Source organism: Rhinatrema bivittatum, chromosome 6 (assembly GCF_901001135.1).
Source record: "Rhinatrema bivittatum chromosome 6, aRhiBiv1.1, whole genome shotgun sequence".
Taxonomy (NCBI): domain Eukaryota; kingdom Metazoa; phylum Chordata; class Amphibia; order Gymnophiona; family Rhinatrematidae; genus Rhinatrema; species Rhinatrema bivittatum.
This window is the reverse complement of record NC_042620.1, coordinates 219031001-219054167: the sequence shown is the minus strand read 5'-3', so window position 1 is coordinate 219054167 and position 23167 is coordinate 219031001. Positions and strand designations below refer to the sequence as shown.

Here is a 23167-nt window from a genome sequence, read left to right as displayed (position 1 = left end):
CTTATTTCTTTTTTCCAAAATGCTTTTTATTTAAGTGGCAAACAATCAGAACAAACAGTATTCAGCAACAGTTGGTCAACACATGAACAAGATCTATGTTTCTTTGCTTGCCATTGTCCCAAGATCGTCTTTCCTTTCATTTTAACCACTCTGTGTATTAAATGTAAAACCTGCCATGCCCAGAGAGAAATCTGAATCAGAGACTCAGGTTTTTGTGACCTCTGAGCACAGCTGGTGCCATCACTCTCTCCCCTTCCCTCTCTATCTCCTCTTACAATATTCACTGTCAGCCGACACTTCAGATAATTGCACTACCCCTTTAATAGCGAAATCATTTCTTGCAGGGACCGCCTCGGGCCTCACCACACCCACCAGACAAAGGATAACAACAAGAAGGGGGGGGGGGGGCTGGATTAGGGAGCAGAGAAGCTTTTCTTTCAACTGCTTTGCCTGTTCCAGCATTAACACCCCACCCCCCTTTCTCTGCTGCCTCTTGAAAGGGGAAAGACTGAAGCAAGAAACCAAAGATTGTTCTCAGAGATTCAGACAGCAGGAAGGCAGTACATCTTCAGCAAGTCCCCTGCCCTCAGATTTTTACTACCCTGGGCACAGGCCTAGGAGAATCCAGGACTGAAATATAGTAGTATAATAAGGTCATGACGAGCACACATTTTTCTCCCTGAGAGGTGCTCAAATGACTTCTTGCAGTACATATTTACTAAATCAGAGAAGCTTCCTTTTAAACGTGTCCTTACGATGACACTCTACCTATTAGCTTGAATGATAAAACATAGAATACAGGTGGCATTTTCGTCTGCCTAGAGTTAAAGCAGTGGCATCACGCTCAATTTCTTCATAAAGCTGGTAATAATTGAAGCATTACTGATGATTCAAAGCTTTCTGAAAGATAAGAGAGCAGCCCTATGTAATGAACTTGTGGATGCACACAAGGCTTCCGTAAAGGCCTCTATCATGATAGATTTGAGAATGCTGTTAGTGGCTTTCACAGAACTGTGAGATCAATATCAGAGAAAGAAAAGGTCAGTGCAGTACATTTGATTGATGAAGGGAACGGAAACCAGCAGACCCCAGCTGAGTACATCAAGTATCTTCAAATATAATCAAAGTTCATGGTATTTAAAGTAAGATCACTAAACTTGCCCAAATGTTTACTCAGTTGTTTAATAGTATTTTCATTGTCTGACAGCTACATTGTGATCATTTGAATTCATTTTTCAATCATAAATTAACCATTTGTAGCTGGAAAATTTGTGAAATCCCATGCTTATCAAGGATGAATTTACCTGTTAGATAATCCAAACAGCAAACAGGAGCACTTCTGCAAGCAGATAATCAAAGATGCTGTAATTTACACACTGTGGAGTTGCTGTTTAAAATGAAAAACTTATACCACAAAAGTTTGTGTGGACACTGAACTTTTTCTGCACATTTTCTGTTGTCTGCTGTGTTTACCTGTTAGATGCCATCTGACTAGAGATAGGTACTTAGATTTCATGAAAAACTTTTCTTTTTCTTCATAGTTTTAGCAACATAGTCTAGTGTTTGCAGCTATGAAACAAGACCTTCTCTATCATCACTGCCACCTTCTCCCTCTGTGTGGCCCTTGAACAAACCTTTCCGTCTGCCAGGGATTAACCTCCCCCGCACCAGTTTGCCTTTGTTTTCTTTTTTCTGGCATTTCAATATGGTAAATATCTGACAGCTGAATTTTAGGGGTTTGCACCGATTTTTGTTCATTTTGTGGGGGGGGGGGGGGGGTATTTCTTTTCATTTCTTGTCTTTGTTTCATTTTCTGTATTTAAAGCACAAAAAAACAAACAAAATGGGGGGAAAAACCCCCCCTGAAAATAAAATAAAAGCATGCCAGATCCAGGCCCCATCTCACACAAAAAAAAAAAAAAAAGTATTCTAAATTTTAAACAAAATGTCTCCATCCTGCCTCTTAGCCCATTTATCGGACAGGAACCATACCCAGTTGCTTCTGCTCCGTTGCTGCTGTTTCTCATAATGGAACCAGCCAGCCAAGGGGCCAGAAGCATTTTGTTGTAGGACAAAATTTCAAAATGGCACCAGCTGACCTATGGCTAGCGCTATTATGAGAAGTAGCATCAATGGGCCAGGAACGACTGGGGCTCGCTCCCGTATCCTTAAAATCTGGTGGATGGGGTAAGAAGTAGGATGGGGGCCTGGCTGTAAGCCCCAGAGCTGAAGCTTTTTCTTAAATTTAGCAGGCCCAGTTTTTCTTCAGTGTGGGCCCCAGGTTGGAGATGGGGGCTGGCTTAAATTTAATTTCATTCCGTTTAATTTTGTTTTGTATTCAAAATTAAGTGAAACTATTTCATTTCAAATGGATTTTTGGAAACAGTTTGCATGACAGACCAAACAATTAGATTACACCTCTTAACCTGTGCCCTACTGCGATATTGTTAGTTAGCAACTGTACGTAACTTTTCTAAATATTTCGGAGCAAGCAATTAACAATAATATACCCAAAGATTAGAGATAGAACTACTCACAGGCTGTGTAATGGGGTAGGCCACTTGGGCCAGAGCTGACTAGCTTTTAGCCGGGCAACCAGTCAGATCACCTGTAGCTCCCACGTCATTCTGTGAGCCAGGTGACGTAGCCACAGTTAAAGAAAACAGGGAGGAGGCACACACTGTACATGCCACCACCTCTCCTCTACCTTGTGCTCCTTCCTGCTGCCATCATGTCCTCTATCTCCTTCTCCCACTGGGCTGAGAGAGTTACCACCTCCTCACCACGCTGCCTTCTGCTGCAGTCGTAGCTGCAGGCCCGAAGGAGAAGAAAAGAGCTGAGCTGCAACACCTCACCCAGCAAGGAGGGGAATGGAGGAGGGAGGCCCTGAATGGAGGCATTTCTGCTGCCTGGGGGGCCATAAAGAGGAGTAAATAAATGTGAATGCTGCTGGGCAGAGAGGGGAGAGATGCATGCTGGGAGGAAGCAGTAAAGAGCTGGAGGGCGGAGCTTGGGGTTTTGTTTTTTTTTTGGGTGTCTCCTACCCAAAAACATTCCACTGCCCTGGAACTACTCATATTCTAGCCTCAATAGGCCCATTTTAGAATTCTTTTGGTTTCCAACCAAGATGCAGTCTCTCTTTCATTCCTCCTTCATTCATTCCTTTATTTACCTTGAAGTACCAATTATTTGCTTTGAAAATATATGCACTTAAAAGCCCCCAATGCATTCAAAAGATTTATAATTGCACAAAAGTGCAAGAAAATGTTTTTTTTTTTAATTATATTATTGAAAAAGCTATTAAAGGAAAGTTAACACATCTCTAATTAAATGGTAAATCGTTTCTCAAAAATGACAGTCTCACAGAAAATCGGATATCAGTGGCCCCCTTGTGCATAGAATTTTTTCAGTACATTGGAAAAACCCTTTTACTAGATTTTGCTAAGGGGGACCCCAAATTTGCCCTTTACTAGTACAGTTGCCCTTATCTGTTAGGGTTCCAGTGGTCTCAAAAGACCTAGTGTGCCAGCAGTGTAGGATCAGTGGTCTCAACAGACCCTGTACTGCTAGTGTGGTGAATGTTGCTTGGAGTGTGCTAGGAGGTTTGACTCTCTCCAGTGGGTGGGGTCACTTGTTTAATAAATCTTTTGCACCCATATGATGCAGGAGTAGTATGCAGTGGATTCTTGCGAGATTAGAGACTGAGGAAGTCAGCCTTAGCCACCCAAAGGCTGAGAGAATCAGGAGTGCCTCTCCTTGTGAAGAGTGCTCAGTAAGGGTTTCCCCTCTTAGAGGGAAAAAGTTCAGAGGTTGGAGAAACCAGTCTATAATCCACAGTCTGAGGGCATCCTTCTCTTTACAGAGCGGTACTAGTGGTTGTGTCCCTCTACATGAGAGGTCCAAGAAAGTGCATTTTCTCTAAGGAGCAGTGTTGCTGCAGGAGAAGAGATCCTGACCATTGAAGATGGCTATAGCCCAGGGTCAGGGTAACCCTGTGCCGCCCCTTTGAACCTGCGATGGGACCAGGGATGGTGCCTGGTCCACCTTAAATCCCACAGAGGGAGAGAGCTCTGTGGGTGGGACCCAGCTAGGGTTGGGATAAAAGTGCAAGCCCAGCAGTGTTCAGGAGGCCCCTACACCTCCAGGAGGAAGGCAGCTTCTGTAAAATTCTCTGTCCAAACCAGAAGGGAGTGAGTGTACACTGCCCAGAAAAAGGCAGTATGCAGCCACTGTGTGTATAAGTGATTGCTGCTAAGGTAGAAAGTCCATTGTGAAGTTTTGTGTTTGTTTAATAAAGTTTTATCTGCACCAGAGAGACTGGAGTCAGTGTGGCTTTCTGTCTCCAGCCAGGGAAACACTGCTCGGTCTCCCACACCAGGTCTTACAAAAACAAAAAAAGAGTTTTGGGATTCTATAATGAACTTCTGAGGGGTTTCCTGAGCCAAGAAGAAGTCTTTCGAGGAGAGATCAAGTGAAAACACCTCATTTGGTCCTGAGAGAATTCTTGGCGAAGTGTGTACTAGAGAGGCTTGATCCTTGGTGGGATTCTGCAAAAAGAACTACCCAGTAGAGGAAGAGTCCCATTAAACTTCCTCTCTGAGACAACAGTCAGCCAGAAGCTCACTGCTGTCGGAGAAATATTTGGGAAAGGGAAAGGAGAACTGCCTTACATAGCAAATACAAAGGGATACCTAAGGGAAGATGAGTTTCTTCCCCTGACTTGTGGGGATACAGCATACTGCAATAAAAGAGACTGAGTATTTTTTGGCCTTTCTTTGATGAATGGTTCACTAGCTTTTGGTGTATCCCTGTTTTGGATTTTGTATTGTACCTGTTACCAGTGCCAGTAAAGCACTTTAATTGTGAACAAATTGGAGTCTGAGTGGTGATTTTGTGTTTTGACTCGGCTGATGAGCATAAGATCGCCAACCTAACCTTCTTTTCTTTGTTAACCATTGTCTTGCTTTATGAAATACCCCAAGTGCCTTGCCCTGTATGTTTGTCTTATTAGTTTGTAAGCTCTGTTGAGCAGAGACTGTCTTTTTTGTGTGTTGGTACAGTGCTGCGTATGTAGGGTAGCACTAAGGAAATTAACCTTTCCTTAGTTCTATCCTACATACGCAGCACTGTACCAACACAAAAAAGACAATCTCTGCTCAATTTGTTCACAATTAAAGTGCTTTACAGTAGTAGCAGTAGTAGCAGCCCCCAACCCTCAAAAGATAGACTTATTTGCCCCCTATGCAGGAAAACCAAAAGATCATAGGGCCTATCATAGGCCATAAGCCTCCCCATGAGCCCCTTTGCCCAGGACCAGATCGGTACAGAGGCTATATATGGTATGTCAGAAAACTACAATCATATGTGTGTGGCTTATGGCTTTATCTCCCACTAACAGTGATAACCAAAGTTTTAGAAAGGTTTTTGAAGGGTGCTCATATTAGGTGGCTGGTCTTACATACTTTACAGCACCATTCAGTTGTTACATTTGCCACTTAAGGGATGGCCCATGAGCGGCTGCACTTACCCCGATGGCTGCAGCGGTGGCCTGTGGCTGGGACGTCCCACCGAGAGAAGCCTCTTGATGACGTCAGGTAGCTGGATATTTAAACCCTGCTGGGTATTTAAACCCAGGCATGATTCTTTCTTGTCACCTCATAAGAACATAAGAAATTGCCATGCTGGGTCAGACCAAGGGTCCATCAAGCCCAGTATCCTGTTTCCAACAGAGGCCAAACCAGGCCACAAGAACCTGGCAATTACCCAAACACTAAGAAGATCCCATGCTACTGATGCAATTTAATAGCAGTGGCTATTCCCTAAGTAAACTTGATTAATAGCCATTAATGGACTTCCCCTCCAAGAACTATTCCAAACCTTTTTTTGAACCCAGCTTCACTAACTCTCTGACTGTTTCCTGTCTTTTAACCAGTTTATAATCCACGAAAGGACATTGCCTCCTATCCCATGACTGTTTAGTTTTCTTAGAAGCTTCTCATGAGGGACTTTGTCAAACGTCTTCTGAAAATCCAAATACACTACATCTACCAGTACACCTTTATCCACATGTTAATTAACCCCTTTAAAAAAATGAAGCAGATTTGTTAGGCAAGACTTCCCTTGGGTAAATCCATGTTGACTGTGTTCCATTAAACCATGTCTTTCTATATTCTCTATGATTTTGATCTTGAGAATAGTTTCCACTATTTTTCCTGGCACTGAAGTCACGCTCACTGGTCTATAGTTACTCGGATCGCCCCTGGAGTCTTTTTTAAATATTGGGGTTACATTGGCCACCCTCCAGTCTTCAGGTACAATGGATGATTTTAATGATAGGTTACAAATTTTAACTAATAGATCAGAAATTTCATTTTTTTAGTTCCTTCAGTACCCTAGGATGCATACCATCTAGTCTAGGTGATTTGCTACTCTTTAGTTTGTCAATCTGGCCTACTGCATCTTCCCAGGTTCACAGTGAGTTTGTTCAGTTCGTCTGACTCATCACCCCTGAAAACCATCTGCAGGACTGGTATCTCCCCAATATCTTCATTAATAAACACAGAAGCACATAGGTCTTTCACCTTGCATTCATCTTCAGCCTCTGCCCCAGTTTTCAGCCTGCCTTCGTCTTCAGCTTCAGCCCCAGTTTTCAGCCTGCCTTGTCTTCAGCCTCAGCCACAGCCTTCACTCTATCCTCATCTTCAGCCCCAGTCACAGTCTTTAGCCATGCCTGGTTCTCCAACCTTACCTGTTCCTTCAGCTTTGTTTGGTCTAATTTGCCTGATTTTTGATCTGACCTTAGTCACAGACTTCTGGACCTTTTTGTAGCCTGGCCCATGTAGACTTTAGAGCCCTGCCCACGAGGTCATATCAACTACGCCACGGCAAGAGGGTCTCACGCTTATGCCATTCACAACATCATTTTAATAACTGTGCCCTTATGGACTTTCAAGGGGGGTTGAAATGTACAATTGTACAAATATGAAGTATATCAAATGCAGTAAACATACATAGAGCATTGCTGTAAAGTTTGCAAGACCAGGAACCTGACTAATATGAGCACCCTTCAAAAACATTTCTAAAGTTTTAGTTTTCATTGTTAGTGGTGTCATCATAGGCTAATGTTGATATTGCATTTTTTTCATCATTTACCATTTATAAAAGCCGGAAATTTAACTTGTTGGTAAGCCATCTCATTTAGACACCTTTAAAAAATGTGATAGTTATCTCAGCTCTTTGTGGCAGTAATTTGTATTCAGATAGAATTTTGCCTTTAAAGATAGCTGTGTGCTCAGTGTACTGTGAAGTATTTCAAGAGTACATATGGTAATTAGTGATACTCATCTGGCACCAATTAACAATTTTACTAAGTCAATATTTTTTTTAAATTCTTCAAGCTAAAGTCCCATAATTCCCTTTTAACCCATAGGAGCAGCCATGTTGGCAAAAGAGTCACAAATTGTTTTACACAAAACTGGATAGGATATTTAAATATCACACATACTACTTTAACAAGTCATATTCATTCCACATAAGGTAATTTGTAACACTGTTCTGCTACCATTTCAAATTAAATCCAAGGGGTGGGAGTACTGAGAGCAGAAGGTGGTTTTGCTGGTGATTGAAGATATCTAAATATTACTTTGCTGGGAAATTTTGTGACTTAAAGATTGGTTGACAAGAGAAATTATGGGGTAAATTGATATTCTGTCTATTTGTCTTAACAGATTAGCTAGGTTTTCAGTCAGTATATGTTTGTTTTAAAAAAGAAAGCTTGGTCAATTTGCAGTGTGTGTGTGATTTAAAAAAATAAAGCTAGGTTAATTTTCACTGTCTTTTTTCCACGAATCCCAAGCATATTCTTTGATTTATAGATTCTTATTCCAATTAATAGAACAAGAGGGACATTTTTCACAGCAAGAGTCAACCAGGTGGAACCAAGATGGCAGCTGCATTAGTGCTGTGTTGAAATTGGGTCTAGTAAAGCGGTTGATTTTCTTCTTTTTTCTTAGGTACTACTTCTCACTAAGGTTAGGAAGCAGAAGGGGATTATTCAAGGAACTGCTCTTTCAAACAATCTAATTTACCTACTATGGGCATGCTCCAAAGTTCTTTATACCCCAAAAAGCCTATCCCCAAAAAAGGTGGGGTTATAGCAATGAGAGGAATAAAAAATATCAAAATCTTTCCTACTGCCCCTATATAGAAAAATCACATAGGGATAATGTTAGTGACTGGATTAACCTATACCTCATGGAGTGTGAGACTAAGATATCCTTGATGGCAGAGAAATCCTTAACTGTGAGAAGGTACCTAATGTCCACATGAGTCTAGTTCATCCCCAGCCTGTGTCCTATGTCCTGTAGGGTGGACCCATCCAGTAGTGGGTCTCCAATAGATCTCGCTTTTCTCTCTGGACTGCTCCTGATGTTACCTCTCTGGAGGAGAGGTCTGATGGTCACTGAAACCAGGCTATCACAGCCCAGCTCCAGTGTGAGAAAGGGTAGTACAAAAAAACCTCCTCACTCATCAAAAAGGGGAAACTATTTCAAAGTCCAAACAAAAAGTCTTCCTCTAATGTTAGGAGTCACTGTTTCCCCTTCACTGACTGGGAAAAGAGCATACACATCTTCTCACCTGTAGCCCAGGGGTTGGGACTTGTACCTCTCTAAAATGGGCCAGGGTCTCAGCCCACAAACTCCAGAATAAAACGTTATAATTCTAACAAAAGTTAGCTTCGGCAAGCTAAGTGCAGATCCTCACAGGCAGGGAGTGCACTGCAAGGCATCTCCTCTTTAACAAAATGGTAAGTTAGGTTGGTAGGCCCTAACTCAGCCCCTCACTCATCGAACTCTAAACCAAAAGACTACACTTGCTCCTAGACTAGCCCCCTTTTCTGGGCAGGGATGAAATCATCGCAGCAATCCTCAGGGGGAGGTGCTGTAGGGAATGGTTTCTCCCTCCTAGCTGTTATCTCCAGGGCTGGGATATAGGATCATCTGGTAGAGGCCTAAGAGTCTCTACACTACTATGAACTGCATGCACAAACTTATAAAAACTAATGTAAACAACATTTTTGTTCTTTTCAGAGGCACTGTAAAAATTTGTAACCTATCATTAAAATCATCCATTGTTCCTGAAGACAGGAGGGTGGCTAATGTAACCCTAATATTTAAAAAGGGCTCCAGGGGCGATCTGGGAAACTACAGACTGGTTAGCCTGACTTCAATGCCAGGAAAAATAGTGGAAATTGATCTAAACATCAAAATCACAGAACATATAGAAAGACATGGTTTAATGGAACAAAGTCAGCATGGCTTTACCCAAGGCAAGTCTTGCTTCACAAAACTGCTTCATTTTTTTGAAGGAGTCAATAAACATGTAGATAAAGGTGAACCGGTAGATGTAGTATATTTGGATTTTCAGAAGGCATTTGACAAAGTTCCTCATGAGAGGCTTCTAGGAAAAGTAAAAAGTCATAGGATAGGTGGCGATGTCCTTTCATGGATTACAAACTGGCTAAAAGACAGGAAACAGAGTAGGATTAAATGGACAATTTTCTCAGTGGAAGGGAGTGGGCAGTGGAGTGCCTCAGGGATCTGTATTGGGACCTATACTTTTCAACATATTTCTGAATGATCTGGAAAGAAATACGACAAGTGAGGTAATCAAATTTGCAGATGATACAAAATTGATCAGAGTAGTTAAATCACAAGCAGATTGTGATAAATTGCAGGAAGACCTTCTGCAACTGGAAAATTGGGCATCCAAATGGCAGATGAAATTTAATGTGGATAAGTGCAAGGTGATGCATATAGGGAAAAATAACCCATGCTATAGTTACACAATGTTAGGTTCCATATTAGATGCTACAACCCAAGAAAGAGATCTAGGTGTCATAGTGGATAACACATTAAAATCGTCGGCTCAGTGTGCTGCGGCAGTCAAAAAATCAAACAGAATGTTGGGAAATATTAGAAAGGGAATGGTGAATAAAACAGAAAATGTCATAATGCCTCTGTATTGCTCCATGGTGAGACCCCACCTTGAATACTGTGTACAATTCTGGTCGCCGCATCTCAAAAAAGATATAATTGCGATGGAGAAGGTACAGAGAAGGGCAACCAAAATAAGGGGAAAGGAACAGCTCCCCTATGAGGAAAGACTAAAGAGGTTAGGACTTTTCAGCTTGGAGAAGAGACGGCTGAGGGGGGATATGATAGAGGTGTTTAAAATCATGAGAGTTCTAGAATGGGTTAATGTGAATCAGTTATTTTACTCTTTCGGATAATAGAAAGACTAGGGGGCACTCCATGAAGTTAGCATTTGGCACATTTAAAACTAATCGGAGAAAGTTCTTTTTTACTCAACGCACAATTTAACTCTGGAATTTGTTGCCAGAGGATGTGGTTAGTGCAGTTAGTGTAGCTGAGTTTAAAAAAGGACTGGTTAAGTACCTGCTATTAATTACCATATTTTGCGGCGTATAAGATGACTGGGCATATAAGACGACCCCCAACTTTTCCAGTTAAAATATAGAGTTTGGGATATACTCGCCGTATAAGACTACCCTTCTGTGTCACTACATAACCAATACTGTATGTGGTACCCAGTATACAACAACCAGCCAATCACTGCAAGCGATGTACCTTACTGGCGATTGGCTGGTTGTTGTATACAAATTCTGCTTGGATTGGTCAGCTCTCCCTGCTTGCCCAGCCTTCCCTGTCTCCAAGACTATCAGAGCAGTAACGCATCCCTCTGGCCCACCCTTGTATCCTATTACCGGTACCTCCTTCTCTGCCTCTCAGATTTCGCTCCTGAGGACTGCAGTGAAGCGGCGCAAACGTGCATGTGCGAGATCTGAGAGGCAGAGAAGGAGGTACCGGTAATAGAGATGTGAATCAGAACTGGAATCCGTTCTGATTCCAGTTCCGATTCACATCGTGGGTTTTTTTTCGTCCGGCCCGATCGGGTTTTTTTTTTTTTTATCGGCTGCGCCCGAGCCGATAAACAAAAAACCCACCCCGACCCTTTAAAACTAATCCCTCAGCTTCCCCCACCCTCCTGACCCCCCCAAGACCTGCCAAATTAATTAAATACAACCCCCACCCTCCTGACCCCTCCACAAGATCTGCCAAATTAGTTTTCTACAACCCCCCACCCTTCTGACCCCTCCAAGACCTGCCAAAAGTCCCTGGTGGTCCAGCGGGGGTCCAGGAGCAGTCCGGGAGCGATCGCCTGGACTTGGGCCGTCGGCTGCCAGCAATCAAAATGGCGCTGACGGCCCTTTGCCCTTACTATGTCACTGAGGTCGACCAATGGCAGCGGTAGCTCCTGTGACATAGTAACTGCAAAGGGCCGTCGGCACCATTTTGATTACTGGCAGCCGACGGCCCTTTGCCCTTACTATGTCACAGGAGCTACCGCTGCCATTGGTCGACCCCAGTGACATAGTAAGGGCAAAGGGCCATCTGCGCCATTTTGATTGCTGGCAGCCGACAGCCCTTTGCCCTTACTATGTCACAGGAGCTACCGCTGCCATTGGTCGACCCCAGTGACATAGTAAGGGCAAAGGACCATCTGCGCCATTTTGATTGCTGGCAGCCGACGGCCCAAGTCCAGGAGATCGCTCCCGGACCACTCCTGGACCCCCGCTGGACCACCACGGACTTTTGGCAGGTCTGGGGGGGGGGGGTCAGGAGGGTGGGGGTTTTGTTAGATTTTTATTTATTTTTTATATTCGCTCCAAAAGACGCAGACATTTTTCTCCCCACTTTTGGGGGAAAAAAGTGTGTCTTATGGAGTAAAAAATATGGTAATTATTCACCCTATAAGACGACCCCCGGTGTATAAGACGACCCCCGACTTTTGAGAAGATTTTCAGGGGTTAAAAACTCGTCTTATACGCCGGAAAATATGGTAAGTTGACTTAGAAAATAACTACTGCTATTACTAGCAACAGTAGCATGGAATAGACTTAGTTTTTGGGTACTTGCCAGGTTCTTATGGCCTGGATTGGCCACTAATAGAAACAGGATGCTGGGCTTGATGGACCCTTGGCCTGACCCAGTATGGCATGTTCTTATTTTGAAGGATTTGGAATTAACTGAAAATCAGCTTTTTTGTTCTTAAAAATGCATTTGTTTCAAATAAATGCACATCCCCACTTGATGGGCCATATGGCCTTTATCTGCTGTTATGTTCTATGTTGCTCTGTTTAACATTTATTCTGATCTTATTCTCTGTCTTGTGCAATGAAGCTTTGACAGAGACTAGATGTACAACAAGTTTATTCAGTGGTGAGATGGATATATCTTTTGTTAAACACACAAGTGCTTTTCAGTTTATTGAGACTTCCAGAAAGGGCTGTTGGCTGAAAATGATAGCTTAGTCTCCTACTGAGTAGCTGTGTTTACTGTCACCTTGTTGAGAAATAAGATGATGATAAAAATGAGATGTAACAAATTGAGATGATCAACCAAAAAACAAATTCAACTCCATCACTTTAGCTCAAGATCAGGGGAATACAAGATACTATAATGGCTTCTTCTGGCTGTTGCATAAAGATGAACATTCATATATTAGGCTAAAGGTATGCAATCTTCCTAAATGTACTGTCATAGTTACACGTATTACTTGATAATTAAAAAAAAAAAAATTTGAACTACAAAAATATGCTCTGAAAATAAATGTAAGACAGCAAATTATGTAAATATTAATCCTTAAAAATATCCCTGTACTTGTTTATGCTGCCATTTGAAATGAAGTATGGAGCCTAGCTACTGAAAAAGAATATTCCCTTTCCAGATTCAATTACAATTGTTTTATATAAAAATGAGCCTTAACGTGTTGTGTAGGCCATTTGAAGGAAAATTGTTTATAAAGTATTCTGCCTGTATTTTTACTCACAAATCAAAGCCTTTGCATTGGCAGCAATACAATTCCTGCTAGTAGCTGCAGCTCATTATTTTTATAGGAATTTTAATTTTTGTATTATACTTGGATTCAAAACTACTGTCCATTCTGCCCTTCTGAGCAATCCCTGACGGTCCATGGCATCCTGGACAGCCAGAGGACCCTGGAATGCCAGCCTAGAAGAGGGAGAACCTGTATGTGTGTGTGTGAATGTGTGAGCCTAAAAGAGCAAGAGCCTGTTTGTGTGAATGTGTGTGACCTTTTAAGAGTGAGAACCTGTCTGTGTGAGAGCCTGTGTATATATGTGTGTGTATATTTTTGAGATAGGATTACCAACTGACTAGATTTTCAAGACAGGCCGATTCAGCCCTAGTTTTATCCCACTACCTGCAGAGACTTGTAGTTCTGGTGTCACTACTGCTCTCCCTATGAAAAGCAAGACTGCAAATCCATGTAGGTAGTGAGATAAAATTAGGACTGAATCAGCCTGTCCTGAAAATCTGGAGCCAGCTGGTTTGAGAGCATGTGAGAGGCCTGTGAGGGAAATCATACAAGAGTGACAGCTTGTGTGTTTGAGAGAGAGAATATGTGAGAATGAGAGCGCGTGTGTGTGTGTGTGTGTGTGTGCGCGCGTGTGTGTGTGTGTGTGAGAGAAAAAACATAAAGAGAACAGATCCTAGAAAGTAGGAATTAGGAAAATACCAACAAGGGAAAAGTAAAAAGAGAGACCAACCAATTAAAAATTAGAAAAATTAAAGAAAAAATTATTTAGCGTTTTTAGTGATTGGAATATGCCATCTTTGGGAATATGCATTTCTTATATTCCACTTTTCAGAGTCTGACTTCTCGGACTTTACATTTCAGTTTTCTCTGCATGTTTATCTTTATAATTTGTAATCCTTTGTTCTGTGAAAACTCCTGTGAGTGAAACCCCTTTCACCAGAGGGGATCGTGGCCAGTGGAAAGGTGCTGATGTAAATTAGGAGCTCATGGTGTTCTCCCATGACCACCCCCAGAAATCTCTGTCACCTATTGGGTGCAGTTGATGGGGTCAAAATCCTACCCAATCTAGTCTCCTGGAGGAAGGGAGAGAGAACAGGGGTAATAGGAAAAGGAAATGGGGTAATGACAAAATAATTTGATTGTGTCCTTTTTCTTTTTAAAATTTATTATAAGAATAATTAAAATACTGTCAAAAATATTATATGCAACTCCAATGTTAACTACTAACTTAATACAAATTCTAACTCTTTTCTTTTCTTTGTTGTAGAACTGGTTCTTTTCATATCATCATCATATGTTTTGCTCTTACTATGAACTGCCTCAAACACATTCTGTATTAGTGCAGGTTATAAATATACTAGTATTACTATAACTTGTCTTATCCATTGTTATATATTAAAAGAATTTGATTCTTTGTTTTTCTTTTTCTTTTATAGGTTTCCTGACATTGTATGAGGAGCACTTATTGGTAAGTATGCTCTCTTAGGCCTAGATTCACCACTCTAACGCAGAATGGTGAATCTAGCGAAAACGGGGGGGCGGGCCTGCGAAAGCCGGCAGCCATTGCACCACTGCAGTGTTATCACTACCAGCTTTCACACCCAATAGCACCATCGTGAAAGGTGGTGCTATTGGGCGCACTACTGGCAATGATAACTGTGCTTACCTTATCGCCGCCACCGAAGACATCACAGCGTCCGCCTCCTCGCTGCCCCAACTCCGCCCCCGGCAAGCTATCGCACGTGAAAAGCAAAAGAAAATGACCCCCTTAGACGGTAACTTTCAAATTGGCACACGGATGCATTTTGGCACATGTGTGTCGGCGCATGCCCAAATACGTGGCCATTTTATAACTTGTATGTACATATGCACGCACATTATAAAATAGCCTTGCTGCATATACATGCTCAATTTTAAGTAGGTGCATGCTTAGTTGTGCAAATCCCAATTTTATTTCGTAAGTCAGGTTATTTTATGATGGTCACACGTCCATGCCATTGCTAGTTTCACCAGTTCATCCACTAGTTCACCCAGTTACAAGCTATGTCCTCCAAATCCCCCTGGTTTGACAGCCTGTACTCCCCCCAGTTACCCCAGACCCAATAAACCCAGTGTATGGCTAATTTCTTTAATTTTTTTAAGTTATATCTCCTCCATAGCAGAAATAAAGTTACACGGCAATGGACCTTGGCACATGCCAGGGCGCATAAGTATTTATGTGCACATCTCTTGGCCATGCCCCAAATCTCAGAACACCCACACCATGCCCCTTTTTAAATCAAATGAGATGTGTGCACAGTTGGAGATTAGTGTGCATCTGAGTGGCTTTTAACATTCGGTGGGCATACGTGATCCTGACTTGTATATGGGGCATCTCCTGATTTTGGCATGTGCTGGGCTTTTAAAACATACCTTTTAATGTCTCTCCTTCATTCTTTCTGTGTTTGTGTGTTATATCTCTCTTTTCTTTTTCTGCATCTATGTCAGTATCTTTTGTACTCTTTCTTTGATTATTTTAACTTGTCCAGTTACATGACTGTTAGTGTGCACACTTTTTTTTACCCCAGTTCAGCTGCTAGAGAGCGCTACTAGCTTTTGAGCACAGGTTCAATGTAACTCCCTTGGATACTGAGTGTGCTGTCTTCACCCTACTAACCTATTCTTTTCAAAATCAATAAACAGACACATATCTATCTACTCTATTTATGATGGTATCTTCCGGTATGCTAGTATGTTCCCTGTGTGTCTTGTAGTCTTATTGAATTTCTCTAGCTAACTAACAGGCTGATACAGAATGGTGAGCTCGGCCTAGCACACCGTTTAGCACCCAATTGGCTGTGCATCTACTACCCCTTATACTATAAGGAGGTTAGCACGTCAAAAACGTGCAGCTAACCCCCCGAAAACTAATAGCACTCATCATATGCAAATGCATGTTGATGAGGCTATTAGTTAATTGCCCGGGATACTGAAAGTAAAACATGCGGCCAAGCTGCACATTTTACTCTCAGAAATTAACGCCTGCCCAAGGGCAGGCATTAAATTCTGAGCAACCCAAAAAAGTGTACAGAAAGCAGAAAAAACTGCTTTTCTGTACACCCTCCAACTTAATATCCTAGCAATATTAAGTTGGAGGAACCAAAAATTAAAAAAAAAGAAAAGAAATCTGCCCGCTGGTTAACGGGTTAGAAAAATGGATGCTCAATTTTACCAGCTTCCGTTTTCCTAACCCGTGGCTGTCAGTGGGTTCAGAAACCAACGCCGGTAAAATAGAGCATTGGTTGTCGGGACCCGCTGACAGCCACCTCTTCCTTATAAGCGTGATCCCTCATTTAAATTAAGAATCACGCACCCAGGAGAGGTGGCTGGGCACTAGGGATGTGAATCGTTTTAGGACGATTAAAATTATCGTCCGATAATTTTAATATCGTCTTAAACCGTTATGGAACACAATACAATAGAGATTCTAACGATTTATCGTTATAAATCGTTAGAATCGTGAGCCGGCACACTAAAACCCCCTAAAACCCACCCCCGACCCTTTAAATTAAATCCCCCACCCTCCCGAACCCCCCCCAAATGACTTAAATAACCTGCGGGTCCAGCGGCGGTCCGGAACGGCAGCGGTCCGGAACGGGCTCCTGCTCCTGAATCTTGTTGTCTTCAGCCGGCGCCATTTTCCAAAATGGCGCCGAAAAATGGCGGCGGCCATAGACGAACACGATTGGACGGCAGGAGGTCCTTCCAGACCCCCGCTGGACTTTTGGCAAGTCTCGTGGGGGTCAGGAGGCCCCCCACAAGCTGGCCAAAAGTTCCTGGAGGTCCAGTGGGGGTCAGGGAGCGATTTCCCGCCGCGAATCGTTTTCGAACGGAAAATGGCGCCGGCAGGAGATCGACTGCAGGAGGTCGTTCAGCGAGGCGCCGGAACCCTCGCTGAACGACCTCCTGCAGTCGATCTCCTGCCGGCGCCATTTTCCGTACGAAAACGATTCGCGGCGGGAAATCGCTCCCTGACCCCCGCTGGACCTCCAGGAACTTTTGGCCAGCTTGTGGGGGGCCTCCTGACCCCCACGAGACTTGCCAAAAGTCCAGCGGGGGTCCGGAAGGACCTCCTGCCGTCCAATCGTGTTCGTCTATGGCCGCCGCCATTTTTCGGCGCCATTTTGGAAAATGGCGCCGGCTGAAGACAACAAGATTCAGGAGCAGGAGCCCGTTCCGGACCGCTGCCGTTCCGGACCGCCGCTGGACCCGCAGGTTATTTAAGTCATTTGGGGGGGGTTCGGGAGGGTGGGGGATTTAATTTAAAGGGTCGGGGGTGGGTTTTAGGGGGTTTTAATGTGCCGGTTTTGCGATTTTTCGATTTTTCACGATTTTTCACGATATTTTACCCCCCCAAACGGCAACAATACGATTCCCTCCCCCTCCCAGCCGAAATCGATCGTTAAGACGATCGAGGACACGATTCACATCCCTACTGGGCACACGTCGGGAGAGCAGGTACCCAACATGGTGCACCCACTCTCCCGTGATTCTTATTGTATCGGCCTGAATATAAGAAATCAAAGAATAATTCAGTTCCTCTATCTTAAATTATACAATGAAGGAAATAGATTTTTAAAATGTGATTTTATTTTACTTTTTTATGTAAGAAATGATATTGTGACTGATGAAGTGATTCTGTTTCCACTATTCAACTGATGGAATTCAGCAATACTGCTGTATTCAGTATTGCTTCAGGCCCTCTCAGGTTTGGGACTTAGCAGAGTTTCTCTAATTAGTGGTCTTAGACCTTCTTTGTATTATAAACTCAGCATCCACTCAGTTTTAGGCAAACATTCTCTCAGAGCTTCACAAAGCCATTCCCCTGTCTAAAGCTGATTCATTTTCTGCATTTCAGTTCTTTTATTATTAATTAAACTGATCCTCCTTCTTACCTGAGCAGCACTTTAAATATTAAATTAAGCTAACAAAATCACTTCCATTCATTCTTTAGTCACTACTGTGGGTAATATGATATTCCTTTTATGAATTTTACTTCTTAGGGAGTTTCAGACAACTTTTGCTACTTAGTAATGTTATAGCAGTCTGCCCTCAGCTGTTTCAGATGATGTTCTCCCTACAGTTTTAAGCTGTAACAGAAAAGTATATTACCTTATCCATGCCTGGTAACATCTCTGAAGGATTATTTTGGGTACACTTCTGAGTCAGTGCATATACATTTCAACTGCTGAGATGTTAACCCTTTAGTACTTTTAAGGATATCATGTGAACATTTTTTGTGTCTTTAATTTTTGCAAATATTGATTTGGGGTATTGGGAGCTAGTTGTAGGTTCGATAAATGTTTTTTCTATCTATTCTATTTCAACAGATACAACTTCAGTCAACAATGTCAAATATCCTCTTATCCTATGATATGAAAGGCTTTCTGACATCATTGTTCTGCTGCCCTTGCAAGCACAAACTGGATGTTCTCACCTGCAATAGAAAAGAACTAGGTAAACTAGCTCCCACTCTATTCTGATTTGTTATTCAGTCAGACAGTGTTCTCACTTGACTAGATAATCAACTACTTTGAATTTTGAGCATGGTGTTTTCCTTTAAAATGTGCTCTAGCTAGAAGCAGGGCAATGCATAAAGAAAATGGCTGAAAGCTTATATAGGAATATTGAATGTTATTGCATTTAATTGCTTATGATATATTTTTTATGGTTTTTTTTATTTTTGTGTTATTTTGTTCTATTTTTTAATGTTAGCTGATTTAGGTCCTTTTTTAGAGTGGAATGGGATATAAGATATGGGATAGGATATAAGAGATGGAACCCTGAGTATCACAGAGAAAGAAGAAAAAATTAGTTCGAGCTGAGTGGATGACAAAATGTCAAATCAGCATTGCTGGAGCACTTAACAGTGGTGATTGTCAAGTGAAATCTGACAATCAAAAAAAAGCTGCAGGCGTGGCGGTCAAGAGCTAAGCAGCCAATTAGTACAAAGGTTATAATGGTTCTTGTGTCTGTGACTCGGAAATTATTTGATTTGTGCAAGGTTATTTTGTATGGTAAATTGCATCACATCCAAGTATTTCAAAATTTAAATGTATGTCATTTGACTCCAGGGTCATATGCAATTCATTTACTAGCAAAAGCTACTTTGATACTCTCACTCTTACCATATTAGCAAAGATGAAAAACTCAAGCTGTGCTTTTTCTGTTCAAAATCATCAGGAAATTACTGCATTAAACATTCTCTCTGATAACCTGAGTGAGAATAGCTTATTGTAATTTGCAGGGGCCGTGAGAGGGGGGAGGTCTATGTGCTATCCTCAGTTAAAAATCAGCAAACAACATGCATGATTGACAGATTGTAATGCAGGTAGCTCACATCCATTTTTAAAGTGGGATGTATGACGCTATTAGGAAGAAGAATTTTAAAAGGACTGCATTAAAGATAGCATGGCAGTGATACCACTCTCATGTGTGGCACTGTATTAACCAGCCTGAAATGAAAGAGACAGTTAATGCATGGAACTACTTCCTCTCCAAATTAATTAAATTAAAACCATTAATTAATTAAAACCATTAATTAATTAATTGGGGATCATCTCTCCCAAATGAGCTTGATGAATTGTGGGAATTACTAACATCCTTTGGTGGCTGATCTTAAACTGCGTTGAGGTATATGCATATGCAAGGCAGATCCCATCCACTTAGATATTAATGCTGGATAGCACATCCATCATAAATACCTAATGAAGTAATGTAAATATTTTGAAGGAGTTAGGTTAATGAATATATGCATTAGTGTTAGCACCAGGGAACTGGCATTAATACTAATGTGCATGCAACTAGTTAGTACCAGGATAACATGCATTTAAAGTAGATGTTAAACATGGTTTTGCACTTATCTCCACATTTACAAGCCTACTAGACAACTCAGATCTTTCTCTAAAAATCTCATAGACATACCCACAGTTAAACTGGCCAGACTTGAATTAACTAGAAAACAGGCTTTTTCGGTAGCAGGCCTCATTTTAAGGAACTCATTACCTGATTCTCTCCATCTCATACCTTCAGTACAACAATTTAAGAAAACATTAAAAACCTATTTGTTTCAGAAAGCTTACAACACTCTAACCCTCAAACATAAATTAATAATCACTAAAGTACTCTCATATCCTCATTACATTTCCCTCATTAATTACTCTACGAATTTAATAATTATGATGGCACTATGTTTGGTATGTCTTTGTTTGGATGAATTATTACGTATTTTATTTTGTTTTTAGTTAATTATATTTTATAGTTTTAAACAGATTATGTATGTTTTTGTTAACCATTTTGATTAATTTCCAAATTGTAAAAGTGGTATACAAACATTTTTAAATAAAATAAATAAATAAATAAATTAATAAATGAATAATCCACTATTACAAAACTCCTTTGATAGAATACAGTCATTCCCAAGCGGAAGGCAAATTTGTCCAGTCTGAAGGAAGTAGGCATGCTCCTGCAAAGAATGCGAGGCAGACTGAGAAGGAGCTAGAGAGGAAGGAAGCTGCAGCTGATGTTATCAGTGAAATGGCTGCTGCTTTTCTCAACCAGCTCTCTGGTACAGCTGTAACTGCTCCCAGAATGGATCCATGCATAATACTATTTGAAACAATTAAATTGCTGTGTATACTGTCTTTTACTAGAACAGCACCCCAATAAACTGAGCCCGTTTTGAAGAGAAAGTATATATGAAAACCCCAATAACTTTCAGTGTTAGCTAAAAGAAGAGTCTTACACTGTTGTAGTAATATTGGAGTGGTTACATTAGCAATAATGGGAACATTATTCAGCCACTGAGCTACTCGGCTAGTTAGCTGGATAAACATATCCAGCTAACTAGTAGGGCATATTCAGCGGCACAGTCACACTGTTGAATATACCCAGCTATCTTAAAGATAGCTGAATATGTTTATCTGTTTAACGTTAGGACAGGTCAGCGATTAACTTATGTGGCTAACTCTGCTCCTCCCTGAAACACCTCCCGCCTGCCTCAGAAATGCCCTTGAGTTATGTGGCTAAATTCTAGCCCAATAATATTTATTTTTAGATTTTTATATACCGGTGTTCCTATATGAAATAAAGATCACATCGGTTTACATTGAAACAGAACATGAAAATTGCCAAAAGGCATTACATAGAACAAGGTTATGAAACTTGGAACAGTGTACATAAGTTCAAAATTTAACAATAACGTTGTAACATTGATGACCAAAAGATAAAGGAGAAAAAAAAAAAAAAAAAGACTTAAACAATTAAGTTGACAGGTCTTATTGAGCATAAAAATTATAACGTATAAGTGAGAAAGTCTCAAGTGTCCTGCAGCAAGAGATTAGATACCGAAGTAGGTAGTGGTATGGAAAATGGGGGTTTGTGAAGAAGATATGTTCTTGCTGGTTGGAGGGGAAAAAATGATGATCATGGTCCTGGAAAAGCTTGGCTAAAGAGCCAGGTTTTAAGTTTTTTTTTGAATGAAGAGTGGCAGAACTCAAGCCGAATGTCTGGTGGGAGCGCATTCCATTGAATGGGGCCTGCTGTAGATATGGCACGTTTATGATGCGAGGATTTTGTTGAAGGTACATAGAGTGTGCCTTTATATGCTCCTCTGATGGGTCTAGAGGAGGAGTGAGGGCGTAGTTGGTTACATAATTGAAGAGGAGAGATATTGTGAATGGACTTATGAATTACGGTGAGTACTTTATATAGGATCCTTTGCTTTATAGGCAGCCAGTGGAGGAGCTTGAGAATGGTATATATATAATATATATATATATATATATATATATATATATATATATATATATATATATATATATATATATATATATATATATATATATAATAATAATAATCCTCTCTCTGGCGCATATAGACTGATATATTTAAAGTCTTTAAATATGCCAATTTAACCATTTAGATGGATAACTTTTCAAATCTTTTCAGTTATCCATCTAAATGGCTTTTGAATATCAACCTCAATGCCTATACGTACATAGGCCCAATTATTGGTTGATAATCATTTTCACAGTGCAATAAATGAGTATCCTGCAGATACCAGCCATTTGTTCTATAAATTACAAAGACAGTTATTACAATACACACTAGCCAGGATTCAAAAAACACTAGCTAGATTAAATATAAAGAGATTTCAAATCATGGAACAGAGGAAATATAGCAGAAAATAGAACAATGTCAGCAAGAAATCAGTCTATATTATGGGTAGCAAATTAAAAATTCAACTTCTCTGGCCATAAGCTCAAATATGTGTATCTCTGGAGAGGCATCTGAACAATTTATATTACTTCTATATACTAATTCTTAATGAACCCCTGCAGTGTCTTGTGGAGGCACTAGACCCAGAGGCTATCAGCTTTTTTTTAAAACTTAAAATCAGTTATTTCAATACACTCAAGCCAGGATTCTAGCTAGATTAAAAATATAGAGATTTACTTGTGTTGATATACTAATTTTAGTGTGCACATAGCAGGTTATACACAAAACTTTACTACTTGCAAATGAGAACTATTTTACAAATGGTATTTCACATGCTAAAAGTCAAAATAGTGAACATAATTGTAAGTTACGCACACAATTTCACTTTTTGCATGTGAAGTGCAAATTTGCAAAATAATGGGTGCTTTTAGTCATGAGCTTCATAGACTCAAAGAAAAATAATATTGAACTGACAATATTGAAAACAGAAATCTTTGGTGTATCTACACATCAGGTGAATAAATGCAAACTACCTTCAGCTGTCCTGCCAATGTATGTCAACTCTATTCTAGAGGACCTCTCTTTGGGATGAGAAGGCAATTCACTTTTCTTAATTATTCCGTTATCTGCTTTTCAGATAAGGCTGCAAGCTAGGATATGAATTACTCTAGTGTCAACTGTGACATTGTTTTTCATGGTGCTCTCTAAGAATAGTTTTGAAATATCCAACTCTCTAAAAAAAATATCCAAAGACTAAACAAAATTAAAGCTGGAAGAAAACCCATAGAAAAATGTATTGTCAGGACAATAGTACCTATATTTGCTTTAAATTATACTGTTACACAATCACTGGATAGTCATGAAAGCTTCAACAGGGTTATGCCCCTGTAAGATAGTATGAGAGAAGTTTTCAAAGCTATTTATGCAGATAAATAGAAACTTGTGTGTGTAAATTGTCTGTCTAAAACATGCTTCCTTCAATGTGTGT

At 40.8% G+C, this 23167-nt stretch overlaps 1 protein-coding gene across 1 annotated transcript in view; it reads right to left on the bottom strand.

The window, feature by feature from the left end:
* Positions 1 to 23167, bottom strand: part of LOC115094679 (connector enhancer of kinase suppressor of ras 2-like) — a 545829-nt gene that overhangs the window by 425836 nt on the left and 96826 nt on the right. The gene's annotated exons all lie outside the window — the stretch shown is intronic.